The sequence below is a fragment of the Mastomys coucha genome, unplaced genomic scaffold, assembly GCF_008632895.1.
Source record: "Mastomys coucha isolate ucsf_1 unplaced genomic scaffold, UCSF_Mcou_1 pScaffold23, whole genome shotgun sequence".
Taxonomy (NCBI): Eukaryota; Metazoa; Chordata; class Mammalia; order Rodentia; family Muridae; genus Mastomys; species Mastomys coucha.
In genome coordinates this window covers 68,031,997-68,039,335 of record NW_022196906.1, presented here as the reverse complement: position 1 = coordinate 68,039,335, position 7,339 = coordinate 68,031,997, and the positions used below count along the sequence as shown (strand labels likewise).

The 7,339-nt window shown below is 42.8% G+C and overlaps 1 long non-coding RNA gene across 1 annotated transcript in view; it reads right to left on the bottom strand.

Annotated features, from left to right (window-relative positions):
- Window positions 1-7,339, bottom strand: part of LOC116072274 — a 217,839-nt gene that overhangs the window by 76,835 nt on the left and 133,665 nt on the right. The gene's annotated exons all lie outside the window — the stretch shown is intronic.

Below are 7,339 nucleotides of genomic sequence, written 5' to 3'. Positions count from 1 at the left end.
CGCTTTAAGTGCTTCTACCTGTCTACTTGTATTCTCCTGTATTTCTTTAAGGGAGTTATTCGTGTCCTCCTTAAGTTCCTCTATCAGCATTCTGAGATATGTTTTAGATCCAATTTTTGCTTTTCCGATGTTTTGGAATATCGAGGACTTGCTGCAGTGGGATTACTAGGTTCTGATAAAGCCAAGTATGGTTTATGTTGGTAGGATTCTTGGGTTTGCTTTTCTCCATCTCTTGTTTTTGGTGATAGATGTTTTTAGTGACTCTGACCAGAGCTTGTCCTGTCCCTGACGCCCTGCAAGACCCCTGAGATTAGTGGGGCCTGTGTCTCCCGGCTGGCTGCTCCCCACTTAGGAACTCACCTTAGAGAGGATGGAAGATCTCACTGAAGACTCTGGGTCAAGTCGGTCCCTGGAGTCAGACTCTGCACTTGCAAGGAAGGGGCAGCTAAGGTCGCTGATCCACCTCTGTCACTTGGAAGCTGAGAAGATCCTGTCCCTGCCGCCCTACAGCTGCCTGGCCACTCGTGGGGCCTGTAGTCTATGTCTTTTTATTGGAGAATTGATTCCATTGATATTAAGAGATATTAAGGAAAAGTAGTTTTTGCTTCCTGTTATCTTTGTAGTTAGAGCTGGCATTCCATTCATGTGTCCATCTTCTTTTAGTTTTGTTGGAAGATTACATTTTTGCTTTTTCAGGTATGTAGTTCCCCTTCTTTTGTTGGAGTTTCCCATTTGTTACTCTTTGAAGGGCTGGTTTTGTGGAAATATATTGTGTGAATTTGGTTTTGTCATGGAATACTTTGGTTTCTCCATCTATGGTGATTGAGAGTTTTGCTGGGTTAGTAATCTGGGCTGGCATTTGTGTTCTCTTAGGGTCTGTATGACATCTGCCCAGGATCTTGTAGCTTTCATAGTCTCTGGTGAGAAGTCTGCTGTAATTCTGATAGGCCTGCCTTTTTATGTCGCCTGACCTTTTTCCCTTACTGCCTTTAGTATTCTTTCTTTGTTTTGTGCATTTGGCGTTTTGACTATTATGTGGTGGGGAGAGATTTTCCCAGGTTCATGAATTGAATGGCTTAGTATTTTGTAATTCTTCATACAACCTAAAGCAGTCAACAGATTCAATCCAATCTATATCAATATCCCAACAACATTTTTCACAGAAGGTTAAAAGAAAAACCCTTACAACTTCTACGACACTATAAATGGCCTTGGGGGATCCAAACATAATAATAAGTTAAAGGAACAAAGCTGAAGAAATCACATGCCCTGGTTTCCAGTTTCCTGTTTACCAGTTATAAAGGGAAGAGCATGATACCAATGTAAACACCAATATAGTATCAATACAACAGGCTAGAAAAGCCACAGATGGGATGAAAAAAATTGAGACCTCAAAAGCCAGGGTCAAGTCTATAGCTCTGTTCTCACTTTACAAACCCCATTTTCCATTAAAAGCACAAGAAGCACCTAGGGGAAATAACTGAATGTCTTGAGATTGAGAAAATAGAAAATAATTGTGCACCTGACTGATGTTACCACAAAGCAATAAAGTTCTAAAAAAGCGATAGGTCATTTGACTGGAAACAAAGAACCAACCTGAAGGGGTTGCTAAAGGCAGAAAGGTGGGGAGATCTGAGCAATAAAATTAGTCATGACAATTTGGGGTTACAGCTGGAATCCAAGATAAATATCCATGAATCTATATAGATGCAAATAAATAACTGAAGAGATATATGGGGGAGGGGGGATCCTTCACATAAGAATTCTATTTAGAAGCAAAGGCAGAAGTAGAAAGTTACGTCAGGCAAATTCTACAGTAGTATCAGTTATAGGCAGGATCCATCAGTGAATGCTATGATTAGTGGACCAAAGGAAATGAGAAACAATGTGTCTACTGGCTTTGAATCTCTCCGCAGCATAATTAGTATCTCTGTGGGCTCAAGGAATAACTCTACAGTGAAGAAGCCAAAAGGTCACCTCCTTGACCAAGAGCCAGGTTTCATACCAATGATGGTAGCCAGAAAAATACTTCTGTACCATTTTTATCACAAATGCCTAACCTTAATTGAATCATGAGAAAATATTAAGAATCTAGGAGCCAAGGACATTCTTCAAAGTAACTGATCAGCATCCTTTGGGTCAAGGTCAAACACACGCACACACACACACAAATCTAAAGAGGAATGAAGAGAGCTGATTAGCAAAGTTAACCAAATATAATGTGATTCTGAGTTGATTCTTGGGCCAATCCAGGAACTTGCAACAAAATAATAATTTTTTTTTAAATCTCAGCAAAATTTGAATGGTCTCTAATAACATTATACCAATATGAATGTACTATGTATAGCATGTTGATTAGCATGAGACCTATCAGAGGTTCCTCAGAGCTGGAGAGATGGCTAGCTAGCAATAAAAAACATTGGCTGCTCTTTTGGGGAACCCAGGTTTGGATCCCAGCACACACGTGGCGGTTCATCACTATCTGTAACTCCAGTTCCAGGGAATCCAGTACCCTCTTCTGGCATCCCTGAACACTACACATATGATGTAGACATTCATGAGGTAAAACATACATATAAAACAGCAATAATAATTAAAATACTAATAATAAAAGCTTACATTTAAAAAAAGAAATCAGACTATTTACATTATTAAAGACAAGTTCAGAGTAAATATCTGTTTTTTTTTTTCATGACAGAGGAAAACCTAACCTAACACAAAACTTTCATTGATCAAGTTTTCTGTTAAAACAGCCAAGTGGGCCAAAATTATTGATTTTGTACTACAAATTTGAGGTGTTCGTCATTTGCATTAACAGATGGAAGGAGTAAGGTTGTGACTGATGCTGTTCTCATCTTGATATACTTAGGGTCTGAAAGGCATCTAAGGAGCACAAAGGAGCCAGTCTGTGACCTGAAGTCGGCAGGGGCGTAGTGCGGGAGGGGCACAGTGCAGATCAGAGATGCACAGACATCATGCCCCCAGTGGAGGAGCACACTTCAAGGTAGGCTACCTACAGTTTGCTAACTTCATTTTCGAGGGAAGAGTAAAACTCAAGACTGGCCACACACAACTTCTCTTCCTACCTGGTAAATGCTTGGGCCTTTCACAGCATCCAGAGTCTGCCACCTCCAAAACCCTGTACTGGCCCTGTTCCCATCATCTTGAGTGTGAAGATTGCACTAACCACTATGAGAGGTTCACAGCCAAAGGACTCTTTGCTGAGAGAGTCTAAATATGATAGAATACAGTATAAATGTATATGAAAGTATCATAAGGAAGTAAATCGTTTCTGTAATAAACATATGCTAATGAAGGATTCTGAAATGCAAAGAATCTCTTACAGCCCCATGCAAGACTGGAGCCCCGTGCTGTGCCTGTGGTCTCCAAGTATTACATCAAGGCAGTCTCTCATTCATACATAGTAGGAGGCATCTGCCTTGTACCTCTAGAAATCAAAAAGTAAGGAACCAGGGAATTGTACTACCTTGTAATTCTTCAGACACATGGATTCTGTATGTGCTATATTGGGATAGAGACATTGTGGGAATTTTTTCTGTGCTTTTTAACTTAAGTGTCCTATGCTAGGTACCATCTATTCCTACAAATAAAGTAATATGAACTACAAGCCTAACTTCCTATCTTTGCTCTCATCTGTAACGAAAAATATCTCCTCTAAGAATCTCCCTTTGAGAGCTTCCACCTGATGTTTGAAGGGCCTCGGGGTATCTGACATGAATACACTAATGCGAACAGCTGTCACCTTGAGGCAGCTGCCAGGCCTTCTCCCCCACTCTCCCAAGGAGGTTTAATGATGGTTAAATCAGAACAGCGCCCGGCTCCTGTTATAGAGGATGGCCTTGTGTCTACAAAGATGCTGTCTCCTAGCTATCATGTGTGTCAATACTGCTGGGGTTTCAAAAACAGCTGTCTGCCTGGAAGAAGCCTGGTTTTGCTCTGTGCAGTTTGTTTCTTAGACATACACAATCTGTCTACCACCAGCCAATGTAAACAGCAGAAAATGGTCTGAGGGGCTGGAGGTGTAGCTTGGATGGCAGAGTAACTTAGTCTTAGTTAGGGTTTTTGTTGCTGCAAAGACACACTGTGGACAAGGCAACTCTTATAGTGGAAAAAGATTAATGGGGATTGGCTTGCAGTTTCAGAGGTTCAGTCCATTATCGTCTTGGCAGGCAGACATGGTGCTGGAGAAGGAACTACAGGTTCAACATCTGTATCCACAGGCAGCAGGAAGAGACAGTCACACCAGGCCAGGCTTAAGCATTCTGAGTCGTCAAAGCCATCCCCTAATGACCCACCTCCTCCAACAAAGCCACATTTCCTAATAGTGCCACTCCCTATGGAACTATGTGGGATATTTTTTTTTATTTCTTTATTTATATGCGAATTTCTCCATTCCCAGTTTCCCCTCCAAAAAACAAAAAAACAAACAAAAACAAACCCCTGTTGCCTCCCCCCTCCCCATGCCTGCCACCCCGCCCTCTCCCACTTTCTGGCCCTGGCATTCCCCTACACTGGGGCACAGAACCTTCACAGGGCCGAGGTCCTCTCCTCCTACTGATGATCGATTTTGCAATCCTCTACCATACACATGCTGCCAGAACAATCAGACCCCTCTATGTGCAGAGTCCTTGGTTGGTGGTTGAGACCCTGGGAGCTCCGAGGGTACTAGTTAGTTCATGTTGTTGTTCATCCTAAGGGGCTACAAACCCCTCAGCTCCATTGGTCTTTTCTCTAATTCCTTCACTGGGGACCCTGCACTCAGTTCGATGGATGGCTGTGAGCCTCTACATCTGTGTTAGTCAGATACTGTCAGAGCCTCTCAGGAGATCGCTATATTTAGGCTGGCTTCCCCTTCCTTCAGTCTCTGCTCCATTCTTATTCGAACCACCAGACCTGGCATGCACTAAGCCCTGGAATCCATCCCCAACATCACGTAAACTGAGAGTGGTGGGACATGCTTATAATTCCAGTGCTAGGGAGATTTATCCTTGGATAGTCAACAAGTTTGAGGGCAGCCTATGCTTTTTGTGATCCTTTCTCAAAAAAAAAAAATAAACAAACAACAAAAAAAAAGGCTGATAGCTGAGGATCTATCTCAGGGGTAGAGCAATCTCAAGGACCTGAGTTTGGCAGGGGAGAGGAAGTCTTACAGCCCCCCCACACACACACACACACACACAAAAAAGATGGGGTTGAATGTTTTTGTTCCTCTATCCTAATCCACTCCAAACCCTGAGGACACAAACCCTCCTTATTTTGTCAAAACAGAAAGAAAATATGCCTTTCATGTTCCTCCAAATGACACTGGAGACACAGTCACCCCTGTGGAGTTCATCTGGAGCCCACTCAAGCTGTCAATAGAGTTTCTAGACAACTTCCTTCTGCAAGACCAGAATGCACTGGGCCTTCTTGATGCATGTGAGCCTATGTAGAGAAGCAAGCCACAAAGTATACCAGCCCTGAGTACAGCGGGTGAAACTTATCTCTCTCTCCATGTTGAATCATTTCAAAGTAGAAATTCAAGATGTTGTAGCTGCCTTTTATATAAAACAAAACCTTTTGCTAATACTTTTCCTTCTAAAAGAGGGTAAAATGATTGCTTCTATTAAATCTTTTTAAAAAGAGTCTGTTAATACAGCTAACAACTTAGAGAAACAACTGCGTGAGCTTAGATAATTGCACTCCGCGGCTTATGATATTCAAAGAGCTTTCCCATCCATTATCGAATTTATTCCTCAACACAGCTAAACAGTTCCTACCTAGACAAGATGGCTGAGTGAAACCCACAGGCAGCCTCAGGCACTGACTGAGTGACCCGCAGCTGGATGGGAGCTTCTCAAAATACACTAGGAAGCCCCAGAAGCCTCTACCCACAAGGTCCCAGAACCCAGTTCCCGTCTCAGAGGAGGAAGCGAGCTCTGTACTAACTCAGTGCTGACTTAAGAGCTGAAGGGTTTTGGTCCGCTTATCCGTACTAAATCTTCAGACTACTAACAGGGGCTAGATATCCTTCCTCACGGAAGATTGATGGAAATGTCCAAACACCCATAGCATAAAGAACAGATCTCCAAACTTCCCTCCAAAATGAAAAAGTACAAAAATTGCTTACATATAAGAAGGTATGTCAATCAGCCTGTCATGGGAGACATGGCCAGTCAAAATCAGAGAAAACACTCCAGCTTTGAAAAAGGGAAACTGTAAACAATCCAGAGGCTGCCGTCCCCCAATCCCCATGTCCCCAGCCCCAGAGTTCATTTATCATGGACAGGTGCACTTCCCAAAGAAAACCCTCTTCTGCCAAATTGACAATCTTTATGAAAGTTTTTCTACAGTGGCATTTTAAGGTCTGGGGATTTATTAATAAGTCATTTCTCTTTCAAAAAACTCACAAGAACACTCCAGATTTGGGGAAATACTTGAGTTTAAAAACTGCATGTGATCGAGAGATGGTCCATTGGTTAAGGGCACCCGCTGCTCTTCTGGAGGACCTGGCTTTCATTCCCAGAACCTACATGCTAGCTCATAACCTGTAAGTCCAGTTCAGGGTTCTAACTCCCTCTTCTGGTGAATGGGAAGCAAGATTCTTTGATTACAGATATTTTCTGACTTAGAAAAACTAGAGAAGGAAAACCTGAGACTTTCACAGACTAAGGAATGATAGAGTGGTTTGAGAGAAATTTCTAGAAGCCCTATCAGATTATAAATAGCATGGTGGTCTAGGAGAACTTTCTAGAACTTTCCAAGCAGGACTTTGCAGGGGCTGAAGCCCTGCATGAGCCGAAGAGTTAAAACCTCTGAGCAACTCCTGGGGTCCTCTGTACTTCTGCATTATTCTTGGGAGAGAGGCTCAGAATGATGACCCACCCCAGCCCCGCCCATGATATTAATTGTGGAATAACTCAAAGAGCTTACAGCCAATTGCAGGTTCTCAACCTGCTCCCATCACCTGACTTTATTAACTGTGTGACTCATTTCACATGAGCTCTCGTACCTCATCCCTCTGTCACTGCCCTCTGGTCATTGCCAGCCTCACTCAATGCTCTTTCCACAGCTCTCAAAACCCTCCTCCATTACACAGCACCCATCACTTTCTACAAAACTACCCAGAGCTCCTCCATGGTTTCCCTGTACACCAACCAATCTTCCCTCACAAAGCTCATCTTCCATATTGCCAGAGACGTGGTCATGATACTTTTTCAGATTCATCCAGATGGAACTCACCCTCCTTAGAGAGAGTCCCATCTCACTCCAATGAGAGCCTCAGCCTGTTGCTCTCTGTTCTCAATGCCTTGGCAAAATCTGACATAAAACTCATTGC